Source organism: Natator depressus, chromosome 2 (assembly GCF_965152275.1).
Source record: "Natator depressus isolate rNatDep1 chromosome 2, rNatDep2.hap1, whole genome shotgun sequence".
NCBI classification, from domain to species: Eukaryota; Metazoa; Chordata; order Testudines; family Cheloniidae; genus Natator; species Natator depressus.
Window position 1 is genome coordinate 117,517,128 of NC_134235.1, and position 18,402 is coordinate 117,535,529.

The window sequence follows — 18,402 nt, forward strand, 5'->3', positions numbered from 1 at the left end:
TAGAGGCTGCTCCCACCTCCAGTTGTGCCCAGCCCTGCGAGGAATGCTGCTGCAGAAACTAGTGACTAAATGCTGACAGAAACTAAGAGCCAGATTCTCCAGTCCAGCCTTTGTGAATCCAATGCCCCCCTGGTGCCAGAGATGTGACTTTGTGATGGCTGCCAGACAAATCTTCTGGTGTAATACAGGACAGCCTGCTGCCCCCAGCCTCAAAGGACTGTTCTGGCAGCTCCTGCCATAGTCCCTTTCTCCAGAAACACCCTCTATGCCATATGACAGAAAGGGGGGACATATGTGGTACTAGAGTGACTTGATCCCTCCAAAGGATTCACCTATACATGGGCAATCTTCTTGTGAAATTCTGAGCATGGTTGTGTCAACGGGGTACAAAGCAGCCACAGTGGGGCCAAGGATCTAGCCCAAAATTAAAAAGACACTGGTGGCATCAGGTAGGAGATGTGCAGCTATTTTCTTGACCACCCACATTTCTGACGAGCAGGTGCTTCAGGGGCTTAGTGTCTGACTGGGGTCCATAAGGAGCTGACTTCAGAAGACCAGACGTCATCCCTGGTCACAGGTTGCTTATAGCATCTTTGCAAAGTCACCAGATTTATGGGCTTTGACCAAGTAACTATACAGTATGCACCTGTGACATAGACTATTGCAATAAATCTGGTAGTAAGAGCTCAGAGGCAGATTCCCCATTTGCAGCTCAGAAAGAGCCCAGTAGCTTCATTATTATTGGGAGGAGAGCAAAGTGATTCTGTCTCCATACTCCTTCCCACTCTATGACAGTAGCACATGGTTTAACTGAGGGCGGAATTTTCCCTTAATGCTAAAACTTCCGTTTGGAAAAGAACCTGCATGTAGTCACTCTTTTTTCCTCTGAACTCTCCCTCTGAATTTCCCAGCCAACACAAGTTTGAAAAAGTAATTAAGAAGCTTATGAAACTGGGATAAAGAAAACAATCAAACTTCAAACAGTTATTAAACAAATCAACTTTTAAAACAAGAGCTAGTAGAAGAGTTTGTCTTCTAACTTTCCAGCTGTAAAAGTTTTGATGCAGAAGTTAAGAGGATTTCATTAATTGGGACAGCTAAAGTCTCAGCTTTCAAAACCCATTCCAAAAGGAGAACTATGGAGTGTGCATTCTCCATCCTCTTAGCCATCACTGTCAATACATCTGATCCCGATCCCAGTGAAGTCAGTGGGAGTTTTGCAGTTAGGGTAAAATTCTCTCTGTCGCAGAGGACTCTACCATTCTGTTATTCCACTAAGAGGGCAGCTCTCCCTATGAGCACATAGGCGCCGTGTGCAGTCATGCAGTTACAACACATAACGGCATGATACCACAGAGACAGCACTGTACAGAAGCCTCAGTGTGAGTTTGCAGGACTTTATGCAAACCCTTTTTTCAGTTGCAATGGGTGTAGATTTGCACCACCTGAGACAGCCAAAGCCACCAACTTCTGCGTTCAAAATATCAGTCCAAGTTCATTCACAATTCAGGGTAGGGGCCAGATCCTTGGTGCTGCTCTGTGCCATTCTGCTGGTGCAAAGCACACACAGAGCTGCTTTAATCAAGCCCATGAGCATTTCCCCTATACTGAGGAATCATTCTGTGCCACAGAGCTGCCATAGGGGTTCCTATGCTAACCACTGACCCCTGGCAAAAGAAAGCAGGTCCAGGGGAAGAGGACCTGGTTAGGACATCTCATCAATCCCTGACTGCCAGACAGTCCCTCTACTGGCAAAAGTTAGAGTCCCTCAAAACTATGCTGGGGACCATTCTCCACACCATTCTGGTTTCGCACCAAGCACAGCTCAGTTAGACCAAGGGCTATGGCCTCAGATTCTTAGAAAGGTTCATGAAACAAGGCAAAACTTTGTTTCATGCTACTGTAATGATGACAATACAGCAATCCTCCAGAAGTGTGGTGGATACTGCGAGGTCAGTGAGACAAAGCCTGCCCTCACTTACACCTGTGCAAGCTCCTTGGACACAGGCAGAGTTTACTCCACTAAGTTGCATGGTTGTATGCCAGCCACTTAAAAAAAAATTCCCCAAAAGGACTTTGACCAGAAGTTTGCCTTATGGAAAAAACAGGTTATAAACTTTGGTTTCTTCTTTTTAAAAAAATCCCAGACCCTTTTTTTGAAAAAGTTGAGAGATCCAAAACCTTGACCTCTATTTTGTTTTAAGAGAAAATACCCGATTCCCAAAATTTGGATCTGGCTCTGAATCCAGATCTTGGACTCCTCAGCATTCAGGGTGTTTTCCTCTAGGGTTTTGTTTCAGCCAAGACATAAATAGGGACCAGCCATGAAATTCAAATCTAGCTCCAAATTCAAATTCCAAAGGGAGGAACCAGGAGACCCGGGTGGTCCAGGAGACCTGGCTTCATGTGGTTCAGACTGAAAATAAAGTGACCTGGGTTTTATTCCTATTTCAGCCATTCATTCATTGTGGCTTGGATAAGTCACTTAGTCTCTCTGGGTTACATTTTCCCCATCTGTAAAATGGGGATAATAATACTTAGTTACCATCATACAGTGTTGGAACGGTTAAAGTAGAATGCTGGTCATATGACTAAGGAGCTTTGGGTTTTTTTCCTAGTGCAGCCACAAATTTCCTTGGTAAGTCATCCAATTTCTGCGGGCGAAACCCTCATCCGCTAAAGTCAATAGGAGCTTTACTGTTGACTTCAAACGGGCCAGGATTTCCCCCTCCATGTCCTTAGTTCTTTATCTCTAAAAATATCGAAACCAGTACCTCCTTTGTCTATCTTGCCTAGTTAAATGTTAAAGCATCCCTTCCCAAAAAACTTCTTACTAAGTGTATGTTAAGAGCTTAGCATAATGGACCTTGATGTTGGTTGGCACTTCCAGATGCTAGCATATCAGTAAGGATAAAGGGGTACATTCATTGGGAACCCTCTGCACAGGAGTGAATCTGACCCCAAAAAGAGCTGTGAAGTTGCTAAAAATATATCAATACCAGTCAAAAAAGTGGGGACTGTTTGGATCTGGGCTTTGGTTTAGGCCCTCTGATTTATTTTTCACATATGCAACTCAAAAGGGATATTTTATTTTTCAAAATGCAAATTAATTCCCTTCCTTCAGACATTTTGTGAGCAAAGCTTCACAGCCCAGACCGAACATTTACAGCCAGCCTGCATTTACTGCCAGGTAGAAAAGCTGACTGCAAGAACTTTCTAGTCACACTAGGGGGCACCGCTATGATATGACCAGTTCTCTAGATGCAATATCCATCATTCTCAGTGACATTAACCCTGAGCTAAAAGTCACTTAAAACACTTTCTAACAGTGATTAAGCAAAAAATATTATTATTTTTAAAAAGAGAGATTTGACTAATTTCCAGAAGAACATATGCCCAGTGGAGAGCATTCACTACAGTACTTCTATTAAAGGCCAAAGCGTGTGGTAGGCGTCTTACAGAGCTTGCTATTTCCAGCTCCCAGATAGCCTGAAGGAGTTATAGGCATGAGACACTAAAGAATGAACACAGGACCTTTTGGACTACTTCATCCTTTTAAACAGACAGGATAGTCTAACAGTTTATTGAGCAGAGATGTTGAAGTAAATGTTTATAGAACACTGATTAGACGTCAGGGATAAGGGAGGAGGGAAATATTTATATAAATAGAAATAAATGGCAAAAACATGCTGCTTCTTTTGCCAGTTTGTGCCTTTCTTAAGAAGTAGATTCTATATTTATGGCAGGTGCTAGCTTGGCTGCCCTGGAGACCAAAGCCCGGTGTTTATACAAAGTGGCAGTGTAACTCAGCACTGACATGGAGGACCAATCACCTTTAGACATGACAGGATAGTTCAATCTTTACAGCCTCGAACACTCCACTGAGACCACCAGCCAAGGTGCCATTACACCGTGTCACTGAGAACCAAACTGAAACCAGCAAGTCACTCTGCGCTGGCCAACAAAAAGTGGACAGTCACAAGTTTTGGTGGTACTACCAGCCTGTTTGAGATCAAAGCCAACCTCTCTATAAAGCCACTACCACTTCTTTTCAGGGGTCACCTGAGCAGTCCAGTCTGATCTTTCCTTTGTGCTCACCAGGAATGCTGGAACCCAAAGAAGTTCTCTCTTTACTCACAAGCAGGTAAACGGATTGTACTGGCAATTGCCGCTCTCACTCCCCTGCTAAGCCCTCAACCTACAGGGACCAAGAGCAAGTTTATGTGTTCAGTCCTAGGCTTTTGCTGAGCAGAGACTGCCAATTGTATTGAACTGTACTTAATTATGTAGTAGTTTTATGAGGTGGACTGCAATACACCAGGGACTCACGTGAGACCACCAGATTTATTGCACTTTAACTCTGAGCTGACAGTATAACGGGCTCTAAGAGGTAAGTACTCAGTGCTTTATTCACTGATCTCTTGCCCTTTGCCTGCATTTTCATGTATGGCTTCAGAGCCTGTCTGGGACTATGGGAAGAAGCTGGAACAATGAATAAGGGGATTAAAAAGAGAGCAAGAGAGACACAGATGGAGAGAGAGAGAGAGAGAGAGACAGCGCACTGAGGAGGGAGATAAAGAAGGAGGGAGTGTGAAAGTTCTGGGATAAACTCACAACCAGGTGCTTCAAATCCCAGGACTCTTATTTTTCCATGTCATTTTATTCAGCACAAAATGAATACTATAAACTAGACCCTTGTCAGCAGACAGTAATTCAGTTTCAGATGCTAATGACTGTACCATTGCCGGAACCTTAGCTTAGCGCAGGTTTTGCAGTAACAAGGGCAGTGTTCATGTTTTAATGGGATAACAAAAGTAATTCATTTTTTCGTGGAAACAGCCAGCCATCATCCTACTGAAAAGTGACCAAAGGAGTCATTCCAATAGGAGGCCTTCACCCACATCCTTTGACAACATGCACTGGACTTAGCCACATGCTCTCAGAGTTTGAGAAAGAAATATTACATGGTTTTGGAACATGGCTGGCCATATGCACCAGCAAGATGGAAAAACCACCACACTTTTTTTTTATCTGCACTTGTGCGGTATTTAAAATATTGCTTTGAATGTATACAGATTTTCAGTTATTGGACCTCTTGGATTTTTAAACCTCGCTGACTCTCAGCCAGATTGCCTCTGTCTGTATTGAATGGCTCCTTTCTTTCTTTCTTTTTTTTTTTCCTTGAGTGAAACTGGAGCCTTTTCCTTCCCGTAACTTTCAGCTGACTGAGCCATTCCTCTATCTCTGCATTTTTCACTTTGCAGGCTGACCCCCAGGACTTCAGGAGACCCATAAGGAAAATTATGTGACACACTGGCTGCAGTGCAAAGTTACATAGAAGAAGGATTAGCACTACACAAACCAAAGAATCTAGTTACAGAAACAAAAAGCAGAGTTCAAATGTCCTGTGAGCAACTGTGTCTGCTCAAAACTAGCAGTAAAAGATCAAAAATATAGCCAAGTTATATACTGAAAATGACAACAAAATATATACTCCACATCATTATGTCATATGGCATTTTTCCAGAAATGTACAAGTAATGACATTTCTACTGCTTCAGCTCTTTCTCAGGTACAATTATCAAGGGATAACCAAATTATTATTGAGTCAGCTGATCAGAGTAAAGCAATTGTAGTTTTGAAGTAACTTGAATTAACAGCTATAAATTGTTACAGATAGTTTATTATGACCCCCACATTTCACTAGGAAAAGCAAATGCATAACATTATTGAAATGGGGTTAAAATGATTGATATAGAAACAAATAATACAGGATCATCCATTTCATCCTGTTTTTCCTGCTACATAATATTCACATATCTCTAACTTCCTGGATATCCAGAAGTTTTTGGTATTGGTTCATTGACAGAAGCATTCTCAAAATATAAAGATTTTTATTCACAGTCATTGGTTTCTGCATTGCCATTGTGTAAAAGACAACAGAATTCATTTCTGAACTCAGAGCTTTGCGTATTAAAGATTAAGCTGGATCTATGCTCCCTTGATGCAGGGGGCTTATGTACATCTATATCTGAGAGCATTTACACCATAGGATATTGTTTGAATATTACTGTATATGGGAATTGGTAAATTAACTATATCATATTAAAATTATTTTTTATTTCAGACACTTATTTACAATTAAGAGCTATTGCTACAAATAAGGCTCCAGTGTATGCAAAACTATAAGTCTATTCATGGGTTTATTTGAAGAAGGATCAGTATATACATTAAAGGAGATTAAGAAGAGATATTTTTATGATTGCAATATGCTAATGAGATTTATTGATGTGATATTTAAACTGTAAACTATTTAATCTGTGAGGCTTTCCCTCACTGTATGTTTGTATAATGCCTAGCACAATAGGATGCTCATCTCAGTTGGGGCTGTTAGCCACTACCAATAATGAATAGTAATGATATTTATTTGATCTGGAAAGGGGATTCTAATTCATGGGCAAATTTTATTACACACTTGAATATCTTACATTCTACTATCAAATTTGAAAGATTTAGGGTAAAAAAAAACATTAATTTAAATTTACAAAATATAAACAAGGAAGATAAATTATTTGCATCACATTTATAAGAAACTGACAGATACCTGCACATGTGCAACAGCTTCCTTACAAAGGGTGCAGGTGCAAAGCACAGGTGCTACCCCAATAGCCACCTGTATCTCCACCAGGAGCATGCTTTGAAGAGCAGCAGCTCTCCAACTCCATTCTTTTCCCCAATAAGAAGGGCTATATTTTTAAAAACACTTAAGCAATACTTCAAAACTCGCCTCGGCTGCAATGTGCACAAACCACTCAACAATCACTAGGCAGCTGGCATGCTGCAACTACTGCTTATTACACTAAACCTAATTATCCCATTGTTATCTTGTGCGCCTCCAGCTGTTTGTTACATCTGCCTGTTGGCTCTCATCTTCTATTTGGACCAAACACTCCTTGGAGCATTTGTAAGCTCCTTGGGTCCCAGTCTTCAGTTGGAACCCATTAATACATAAATGGGCCTGACACATTTATGTGTTGAATTGTGCATACACATACTGCAATTTTTTTTTTAAATACTCAAGTCTATATCTGTGTATGACAGCTGAAATGTAGTACATTCTGCCTCCTCTTCCCCCCAGGTGTGCATGAAAAGAACTAAAGAGGAGCACCACCGTCTGAGGGATTTATTTTCAGAATTAGCACCAGAAAAATGGCATGTGCCACTCAAGAGGATATGTTTAGAAGCACATTACCCAAGTCAACTTGTAATAAGCAGTAATGAACTGTGCTCTTGAAAGACTTCTGACTTTTTTAGCATGGGCACAGGAACATGAGCGACACCATTACACTTTTCAGCACCACTGGTAGTCTACGTGGTTCAAAACTAGAAAACATACAAACGTCTGCTGCCAGAAAGGTCACTTGAAGGAGAGAACCAGTGTTTGTACAGCACCTAGCACAATGGGGTCCTGGTCCATGACTAGGACTTCTAGATACTATGACAATAAAAATAATAGTAATAAAAGGAATCGAAATGCAAAATTTAGATCTAGATCTCCAAAGTGCAAGGCTGTTCAGATCTGGGAGGTTGGTTCAGGCCAATCTCTAATAAATTATACAATTTACAATTCAAACATAGCCTGCCAAATTGATAATCCTTTAAAAAAAAAAAAACAGAGTCTCAGGACAATTCTTCATTGTCAAGGAGATGGAAATGAGAACTGATGGGCCAGGTCTGGGGACTGGGGATGCAAAAATCCAGGCTCACATGATGTGGACACCTAGTTTCAGTGACTGCATACGTAAATTGGGTATTTGGGTTTATAGATGGCCACTTTCTCATCTAACTGGCAACTTATACGTGGAAGTCTGCAATTTTTTGTGTAATCATTACAAAAATGGGCAAATTAGCTGTGCAATTGTGTACATGTAATTCTAAAAATCTGGCCACAAAAGTCTTCTCTTTTGCTAACTTCAATGATTTTATAATTACACTGAAAGGGAAGACTTATTAAATGTATTAAAGGTATCCAAAACTGGTAAATGAATATGCAAATTGTTTACAAAACAAATCCATGTGCTACACACAACTCAGATACTTACAGTAATAACCATACTGTGCACACATGCAACATGAAGCATTGAATTCAGGTTCTTCTGCTCCAAACACACAAACCCTTAGTGCTTCAGCTACAGGAGACTGTCTACTAATTATAACACCATTAGTTCACCAGCTAAAAAGGGAGACGCACTCACATACACCTTTGAGTAGCTCCGACACTTTGCCTAAAAGACAGTGGTGACCCATATATCCTAATCAAGACCATTCATAAGAAACTGCTAGTTACTTCTGCAAAAGCTGATTATTCCAATACCTTTTTGTTGAGTCTAATGCAGACTCTGAGTATCCAAACAACACTACCTGCTTCAAAATGAGGGAACTCAGTCAAAGGACTTAGGCAATGAGCCCACAGCTGTCAAGCATGGTCAACAAAACTCCTCACTAGGCATGCATTCAGAGACAATGGATCCACAATGCAATTATAATTATATAATTATTCCAGTAAATTTCTCTCCTACATTTATATTCTATTTGTCAACCCTTGCCTACATCACAGCAGAGGAATTAGGCTTTTTTCTCCTGCATTGCCAATGTAATTCTCAGAGGACCTCTCTCTCTGATCTAATCTTCTCACATTATGGACACTTTAAATCTCACATATAAATTTCATGCACTCCAGAGAATCTCTCCTGTGTAAGATGCATCTCTTCATATCATTCAATTTTGATATTTTAAAAATCAGATTCAATCCACTTGGTTCCTCCACCTGCCATCTGCTGGAAACGGAGTTTCCAGTGAGAGGAAGTTGCTCTTTGATTTATTAAATGATTATAATATTAATACCTAGCTTTTATAGTGCTTTTTAACATCCCCAGGAGCAAAATTAATTTGATTGGACTATTTTTGCTTTAGTTCCTTTTCCAGCTGTCTGACCCCAGATTCAAACCCCAAGATATAAATGTGCTATAGAATTCATTGAGACAGGCCATTGTCTATTTAATGTTGTTCTAGAACACTGGTTTTCAACCTGGGGTCCATGGACCCCTGGGGTCTGCAGACTATGTCTCAAGGGCCCATGAAAGAGTTGTTACCATAAAAGAGTGGTTTTCACCCTGTGGTCCATGGACTCCCTGAGGGTCTGCAAACTATGTCCAAGATTTCCAAAGGGGTCTGCACCTCCGTTCAAAATGTTTTAGGGATCTGCAAATGAAAAAAAGGTTGAAAACCACTGTTCTAGAATTTCCTGTATTTTTTCTTTGAGAAATTGATTTCAGTAGGAGATAGCGCAATGAGGCCAGAAATCATCAACACTTGGACCACTTACTGGTATCTTCACCAAACCCTGGAGCATTGTTGGATCATATTAAAGAAGTTCTGTATTAAAATCACAAATGAGTTTGATTCCCCATAGTTTAAATTCCAGGGTATTACCAATTAAGAGGTCTCTTGGGTTTTGGTACTGTTTCTCTCCCTCTATGTGTGAAACTTGCAAGCTGCTAATTGTGTTAGTAAATTCTAAGACAGAATCTGTTCTCAAAGCAATTCTTTGTAACAACAACTACTCACACAAAGAGAGGCTCAAAGCAATACTCTGTAACAACAGAAACAGCACCCAGAGACTCCCCGCCCTTTTGTTGTATTCATCTCTCTTTGTTAACAATTGTGATTAAAATAGAGATAGAGGATGTATGTGGATGGATGCTTGGTGTGGATAATAACTGAATGATCAGGGAGGTGCCAGCCTAAGAATCCAGTGTCCATCAGCTGAAGAAGGCGTCAAGTGGAAATAACCAGAGGACCCCCGGAGGGCAGACTGGAATCCACCCAACAGCCTCAAGAATGGGAGAACCAAAGAACAAGATAACATCTGGCAGCACGGAGCCGTCAGCAATGTGCCATCTGCTGATTGATTCAGCAACAACATGATGAAGCAATTCCCATAGACTGGCATAGGAAAAAACTCCTATAAAAATGGACTCTAGAAAGTGAGAAATTTGGGGGGTCTGATTCTGCAAACCAACTTCCAGGAGCATCAGATGAGCATCTGACAAGGCCCTGCTCCCTCCTCATGTCCAGGCCACCTGGCCAGTGGCTTGGCATGAGCAACTCTAAGGCTAGTAACTATGATAACAACCTTGCAGAACGTGTGTGTGTGTGTGTGTGAATAAATGAGATTGAATGGAAAGTTATAGCTATAACTAACTGCTTAGTATGATTCTTTCTGTATCCACAATAAATGTGGTATTTTGCCTTTTCCCCTTTAATAAGATCCTGCTGGTTTTTATTTTATTGGTATAACAGTATGCTTTGCTCTCTCTCATTATATATATATATATATATATATATATATATATATATATATATATATATACACACATATACACACACACACACACACACACAGAGGCACAGAGGCACATAGGCTTGCTTAAGGTCATTGTGGAAAACCCCTGTTCTGCTACAGAACAATGAGAACAGTATTTTCCACCAAGAACTGAAAGACAGGTGACCTGATGGTTAAGAGCTTTGATGAACATGCATGTGCACTGTCAACTGTTGTGGATTTGATGGGATTCAAGTGTCATCTTAAAGGCAATACCAACCTGGGCACTCTCCTCCTCTTTTTTCAATACCTGGGTAAAGCGAAATGGCTGATTGTCAGTTTGTACAATGCCATAATGGATGAGGGACCTTTTTTAGTCACTCGGCCACTATGAGGAGTTAAAGCACTTAAACCATGGTGAATAATGGGTGTGGTAGCCTTGTGGCTCTGACATCTGTACGTTCAATGGCAAATCCAAGCATACAGACATGGATTTTTCTGAAGATAAAGACACAGAAATGCTTACCCTTTCAAATTTGACATCTTTAGGGATATATTTTTGGACACGAGTGCCAAGACATCCTTTGACTAATGGGAGTCCCACCATACCACTTTTGCAATGCTTCAGAAACACAGGAGATCTCCTTAAAAAGTGATAGTTCAATAACAGAACACAATGTGCTCAAAAATTTGCCTCTCGGTTTCCTCAAGAATATTCCTAACAAAGGCTACCTCAGCCCCGACTTAGTTTCTGAAGTGTCCAAATGAGTGACAAACAAATGCTTTTTTCTCCCCGCCAATCACCACCTTCAGCATAATGGCTTGACTAGCAAGTCAGTGTGCATAGTACATAACTCCCGAATAGCTCTCAGTTGCTTCCACACCAGCAGCAAAAAAACTGGAAATTGCCTTCATCTTTTGGATCTTAAATAACAAACATCAAGAATGTCTTTCCCACTAAACTCACTTTTGAAGACAGGGATTCTCTTTTTCTGAGATACAAAATGACAAAGCTCAAGGTTGTGGTTGACCCAGTGTTCCACACCAACATCAGGAGTGTCTTGTCTAAATTTGCCCTGCCCATCATTTAAACAGCACATATTCGCTGCTGGACCTTCTAAATTCAAGGCAACCAGTTTTGATTTTGCTCTTCTGCCTTGATCCCCAGAACACCTCAATTTTATTTATTCCTTCTGTGATATCATCAGCAGTCCCAGATTCCAAGGCAAGTACAAATTTTCCCAGAGCTGTACAAATGTATAGATTTATAGATATTAAGGCCAGAAGGGACCACTGTGATCATCTACTCTGATGTCCTGTATAACACAAGCCACAGAACTTTCCTGAATTAATTCCCACTTCAAGCTGTAATTCAACTAGAGCATATTTTTCAGAACAACACCCAATCTTGATTTAGAAATTCCCTGTGATGGAGAATACACCATAACCCTTGGTAAGTGTTCCAATGATTAATTACCCTCATTGTTAAAAATGTGTGCCTAATTTCTAGTCCGAATTTGTCTCACTTCATATTCCAGCTGTTGGGTCTTCTTATACCTTTGTCTGCTAGACTGAAGAGCCCTCAATTATCAAATTTCTGTTCCCCCTGTAGGTACTTATAGACTGTGATCAAGTCACCCCTTAACCTTCTCTTTGATAAACTGATTAGATTGAGCTCTGTGAATCTATCACTGTAAGGCATGCTTTCTAATCTTTAATCTTTGTCATAGCTCTTCTCTGAGCCCTCTCCAATTTTTCAACATCATTCTTGAAGAAGCTGGCATATACAAACTCGCTCAACTACAGACCTATCTGTGGTTCCATCAACAAGCACAGTAATAAACCTAGCTTTTTGTATGCATTTTTGACAGGTTCTCAAGAAAGTTTGCAGCTGCCTTTATAAAAATCTCTCGCTCAGTGGATGTTAATATAGTCTGATCACGGCCAGTTTTGGCCTCCAAATTGTAGTGTATCTAAAAATCTTTAAAATTCAAATCATGTTTAATGACTGTATAAGTGCAGTTAAACAAGATGGCAAATGCTTGGATCGCCTCATGGGGAATGTTAAGGAAGCTATCCAGAAATAAGAGCATCCAGCAGACAAAGCGATACATTTGTTATTTCTATGCATTTCAGACAGTTGTAATGCATACGCAAGTCGTCAGTTCTAAATGGCTCATACCCATTTATTAGAGGCCTGTTCCTCACAGAGAGCGTCTCATGATTTCTGCAAGCCATTTCATTTCCCTGACATGGAACCCATGCATATTTATCTTCCAGTTAATGCTGGAAAATGTATTGAGACTTATGTTTCTCAAGATTCGTTAACATACTCGGTCATGTGCTTTCCCCTTCTGTATAATTGTTTATTGATTGAAGTGGTTGTTTCCTGGGGGGGGGTGGGAGGACATTTAAACTCACCTCACCCTACCAAAAAACAACAAAACTCAGGGTAGTTGTGTGTGTAGTTCTGGACATTTTCCTTTCTTTTTATAAAAATCAACAGCCTCTGTATCCATGTAGCTTTCATAGAAATATGTTCAAAATAGTTAGCATCAAAGAAAAGATTTGCAAATTAAACTGCCTGGCTCTGGAAGTAGCAGCTAAATCTGCAATTACAAAAGGCTGTAATACACTATTAGAGAGAGGCCATCACTCTTCTAACACTCAAAACAAATTGTGTTTGCAGCTGAAGCAAATAATCAAATTGCAGTTTATCTTAATAGAAAACCTACACTGGCTTCCTTAGCAAATTAAACTATCACTTGCCTGTCTAGCAAAAATAACTGCCTTTCAATGATTTAACTGCAGCCTAGAGTTTGCAGCTTTTGTCTCCCTCTCACTCTGAAATCAAACTGTCTTGCAGCAGCTGCAACTCTTGCTAATTTTGCAAGGCTCTAGAATTTGCTATTCTGGCTTGGCTTGAACATTACATCGTTGTTTGCCTTTTTAGCAATGATCGTTACTTTGAACTACATGACTGCAGCTGAAAAACCCAAACCCAGTCTCTTCCCATCCAAATTCTCACAAACCTCTGCTCAGAGCATTTATAAACCACACTTTCAAACAGAGGCTTACCCTCAGGCATGCTCAGCAGTGCTCTTCTGCCTCAATCCTCCCGCCCCAAGGATGACATCAATGAGACTCATTCCCCCTCTCTTCTGACTGGCAGATTCCACTCACTTGGCCCTGTTCAGCCCTACCTCCCCATACCTCCTCACTGCTGACTGACAACCTAGTCAATGCTCCACTCAGCCCCTCCTCCTGCTGCTCCTCCCTTTTGACAGGCGGTTGAGCTTTATTGTTCAGCTCCATGCTTTCTTGGAGCAGCTGAAATCTCTTTGCTCCATGCCCATTCAACTCCTCTGGCTTCCCTCTCATCTGACTGGCAGCTCAAGGCTGGTGTTACTCAGTCCACCCACAGCCTCCTTTGTTGCCTTTGTCTGGCAGGTAGAAAGTCTAATACTTTTACTTGCTAAAATAGCACTTTTGCTTTTGTCTCATGTTCTGAGCAATAGGATTTTTCCTAGCCCAGTATCAGCTCACCTCTGCTAAATCCCTCTTCTACACATTCATGCCCTATGTATAGACCATGGCAGTCTTTGGCCACTCTTACACTTTACCCCTGCCTCCTTCTGGCAAGGGCATATTTTTTCCGTTCATATTAAGAGCCCTTTGGTCTCCCTCACTATTATCCCTCCATCATCTCCTTGGTCAACCAGGAGGTCAGCCATCATAATGTCTTTATTATTTAACTTCCGCAAATAGATTTTAACCTGGTGATTTGAATGAAACAACAGCTGTCAAGATCAAATTAAAATGTAATAGCACCATATTTTGTTATGAACTCCAATAGTTCTTCAGTCTATACAGTGCTTAGATACCAAGGTGACAGGCTCCTTAGAAAGGTCTCAGAATTAGCGGTAGGAGACAATGTTTCCCTATTATCGCAGCTCTTGGAAATATTGGGAACATGGAACCCAAAAAATAATAATAAAAAAGATACAATCTACTTGGAGCTAAGTAGCTTCAGTTATGTAACTCAAGATACAAATCTTGAGAAGCAGACATTTTATTTTGACGTCTATATGACATCCTTTCAAAGGGTACACGTTCACTAAAGCCCACTAACTAGTCTTAAATGTGAGGGGAGGGATTCTTCTATTGCCAGTGATGCTGGAACTAGGGATGCTAGGGGTGCTGCCGTACCCCTGGCTTGAAATAGTAATAACAAAAACCAAATACATAGTTTCCATCATCAGCATCCCCACCATAAAAATTGTTCTAACACCCCTGTCTCTTACTGCATTAACAGCTTTTTGGACATGAGGAAAGCATAGTACAAATTTTAGACACTATCATGTCTATTCCTGTATGGAATAATGGGTAAAATTAAAAAAAATACCTAAATCACTGTCTCCTAAGGGTATGTCTACAGTGCAAAAAAAAGGACCCACTGCAGTAGAGCCTAGGTCAGCTGACTCAGGCTTGCACTATAGGGCTAAAAATAGTGGTGTAGACAGTCAGGCTCAGGCTGGAACCAAGCTGTTAGACCCACTCCTCTTGCTGGGTTTCAGAGCCGGGGCTCCAGCCCAAGCCCAAATGTCTACACTACTAGTCTTAGCTCCATAGCACAAGCCCCACAAGCATGAATCAATTGACCTAGGCTCTGAGACTCGCTGCCACAGCTCTTTTTTTGCACTGGAGACATAGCCAATGTCATTCTACACTGCACACTAAGCCTGGGTCTGTGGTCTCAGTATTTCCAACCCCTCACTTGAGCAGCCACACTGGGATTACAATTGCTGGACCTGGGTCTCACAGCCATGCTAACACAGCCATACTGCACTATGCAGACCTTCTGACTTGGGTCTTCAGCTTGACCTGTGTCCATCCTGCAAAATTACAGCGCTGAGAGCTGAGTCACAGCAGGAGTTGGGCTCCTACCTACCCACAAGCAGCATCCGAGAACCTGCGTTCTTGCTGACCCAAGTCAGGCTGATTTGTGTGTGGACAGAAGGGGGATTTGGGCTCAAACCTGAGTCATAGTCCAGGCTTAGTGTGCAGTGTAGACATATGCTTAAGTGCTTTCTAAAAATTTAGCTAATAACATAACAAAACGTGCTTATGTTGTGAAATACTGGCAACCCTCAGAGACCTAATCCTCCAATCTTTGCTTACTAGTAGTCAACTGACTTTCAAGTGAAAGGCAGTATGATCTAGTGGCTAGAGCAGTAGATGGTGACATAAGAGACCTAGGTTCCATTCCTGAGCTGCTGGGTGACCTTGGGCAAGTCACTGTGGGGTTGGAAGGGGTCATTTTAAATTGTTGAACACCAAGTAATTGTGTTTTAAAAATTACCAAAAAAATTTAGTTTAGAGAAACAAGAAATGGTTGGCCAGCTTTTCCTAACAGTTTATTTTACTCCCAATCAGTCCATTTACATATCTTAGGGGAAACCATGATCAAGACTAAGCAAAATAGTCACAATTATTAGTTATAGTTATTTTATCATTAAGGACAGGAAAAGAAAATATCAAACAACACAAATGACCAAACGCACTGGTTACAAACTCTTCTGTAATGTCTTTCTGTGGAGAGCTTTTAGTAAAGATTAGAACCCTGGGAGTGAACACCTCTGAGGTGTGATTTCCTTTTGATAAGCTAAGACCAAAGTTTCCCAAAATTAGTGTGAATCCATTTTTTAGTATAGCTATAGATAACAAAAAATGTTTACAGAGGAGAAAAATAACTTTGTTTCAGGGCAGGTGGATTTGCTGGTTATTAATAAATAACCAGCCAATTTATAGTTGGTAAAGTAAGCAATCTTAACTACAGCCTATGAAAGTGAAGAAAATATTTAAAACTATTGCTTAGAAGAAGCCATTTACAGAGCTGTCTTGAGACAAGCAAATTAACCAATATTAAGAATCTTAAATCTAGTTAAATCTCTGCTTGCACAGTCCCAGATAGCCGTAACTATTCAAATTAACTGAGCAGTAGAGGAAAAAAAGTAATAAAACTACCAGTAGAAAGCATGGTCCTGCCTCTTCAATATACCAAGCTAAGTTCTAAAAGACAGAGCCCTGATTGTATGACTGAGCTAAACAAGATGACTGTTTCTAAAACTGTTCTACCTTATGGAAACCATTAACTCCAACCTGACTTCCTATTACAACACACCACTGTGAACACCTATTAACAGCTAATAGAATCATCCAGAAATGATCAGAACCCAAAAGAATAATTTTATTTTTTTAAAAATGTGGTTTTTTTGTGCATATTATGTAATACAACAGGGGAATATGCAAATTAGAGTGCTTAGAGACCTATTATTCTACACAACTTTAAACATAAGTATAATTGTTTGACAAAGGGGAATAGAGCCATATTGTATTCTTGGTATTACCCATGAGACATGATAGGAGAAACCAATAACAAACTAATAAGGTTCAGTGTCTCTCAAACTTTTTCCTGCTGAGAACCACTTAAGAGCCAAAAGAAATTTCTGAGACACCACCACCCAACAAAAACACCCCAGATCACAATTTTGTGCAGTTTCTATTCAAATTTTTGACAATGTGTTGTATTTTTCCATTATCATTTTTTATTTAAAGAAATAAAGACAATTAATGTTAAACACCATCATTGGATGTTTTACAGTCCATTATGTTCTAAAGCCTTCAGTTTTATTTTATTTTTGGGTTTTTTTTTAATTAGGGCATATTTGTATTAATTTTTAAACCTAAATATAAACAAAACAAAAGGGAGAAAAGCACTTCTGGAGCGGCATCAGTGATAGCTGTGTATGCATCTATTACATCTACATGAGAAAGTTGCACTGGTTTAAACTTAAGATGAGATTTTATATTGATTTAGTTAAACCAGTACAAAAGACTGTGCAGATGCCCATATTTCAGTTGAAATCAGCATTGTTTCAGTTTAGCTTAAATCAGTTAGGCATCAAATTAAGCTAAAACAAACTACACCACTCTTAAACCAAAATAAAGGAGTCCAGGCAAAGGACTTAAGTAAATATAAATTAATAACTGAGTTAGGCTGAACAGTGCAGCATTCTTGTACACACAGGGCCACAGTTAGTCAAGATTGGGAAATGTCAGTTCTATCTGCCACAGTTTTTGGCATTATCTGGGATTTTCTCGTAGGTGACGTGCAGGCCCGCCGACAGCAATTCCGGGCCCCAGGGCAGAACAGTCAAGGGGCCGCTACGCACGCACAAGCTGCACCCACGTGGATGCGGCCTGCCTGACATTTGGGCAGTGCTGTGCCCACACTGGCTGGTGCCCAGCAAGCTGCCAGCTGCGCTGCTGGGTGCGCTCTTCCGGCACGGCCAGAGCTTCCTCACGCCCGCACAGTAGGGTTGCCAACCGTCTAATCGCACAAACCCCAAATCCCTGGCCCTGCCCCCTGCCCCGCCCCTTCCATGAGGCCACACCCCTGTACTGCCCCTTCTCAGAGGCCCCGCCCCAGCTCACTCCATTCCCCCTCCCTCCATCGCTCGCTCTCCCCCACCCTCACTCACTTTCACCAGGCTGGGGCAGGGGGTTGAGGTGCAGGAGGGGTGTGGGGTACAGGCTCTGGGAGGGAGTTTGGATGCAGGAAGGGGTATGGGCTCTGAGATGAAATTTGGGTGTGTGGTGTGGGCTCTGGGAGGGAGTTTGGATGTGTGAGGGGGTGTGGGGTGCAGGCTCTAGGAGGGAGTTTGGGTGTGGGCTCTGGGCTGGGGCAGGAGGTTGGGGTGCAGGAGGGGGTCAACGAGTTGGTGCTTACCTCGGGCAGCTCCCAAAAGCTACCAGCACATCTCTCTGGCAGCAGCTTCTAGGCAGGGGAGTCCAGGGGTCTCCGCACATCTCTGCCCGCAGGCACCGCCCCTGCAGCTCCCATTGGCCACAATTCCCAGCCAATGGGAGCTGCGCAGTCAGCGCTTGGGGCGGGGGCAGTGCGCAGTGACCCTCTCCCCAGGGGCCACAGGGACGTGCCAGCCACTTCTGGGAGC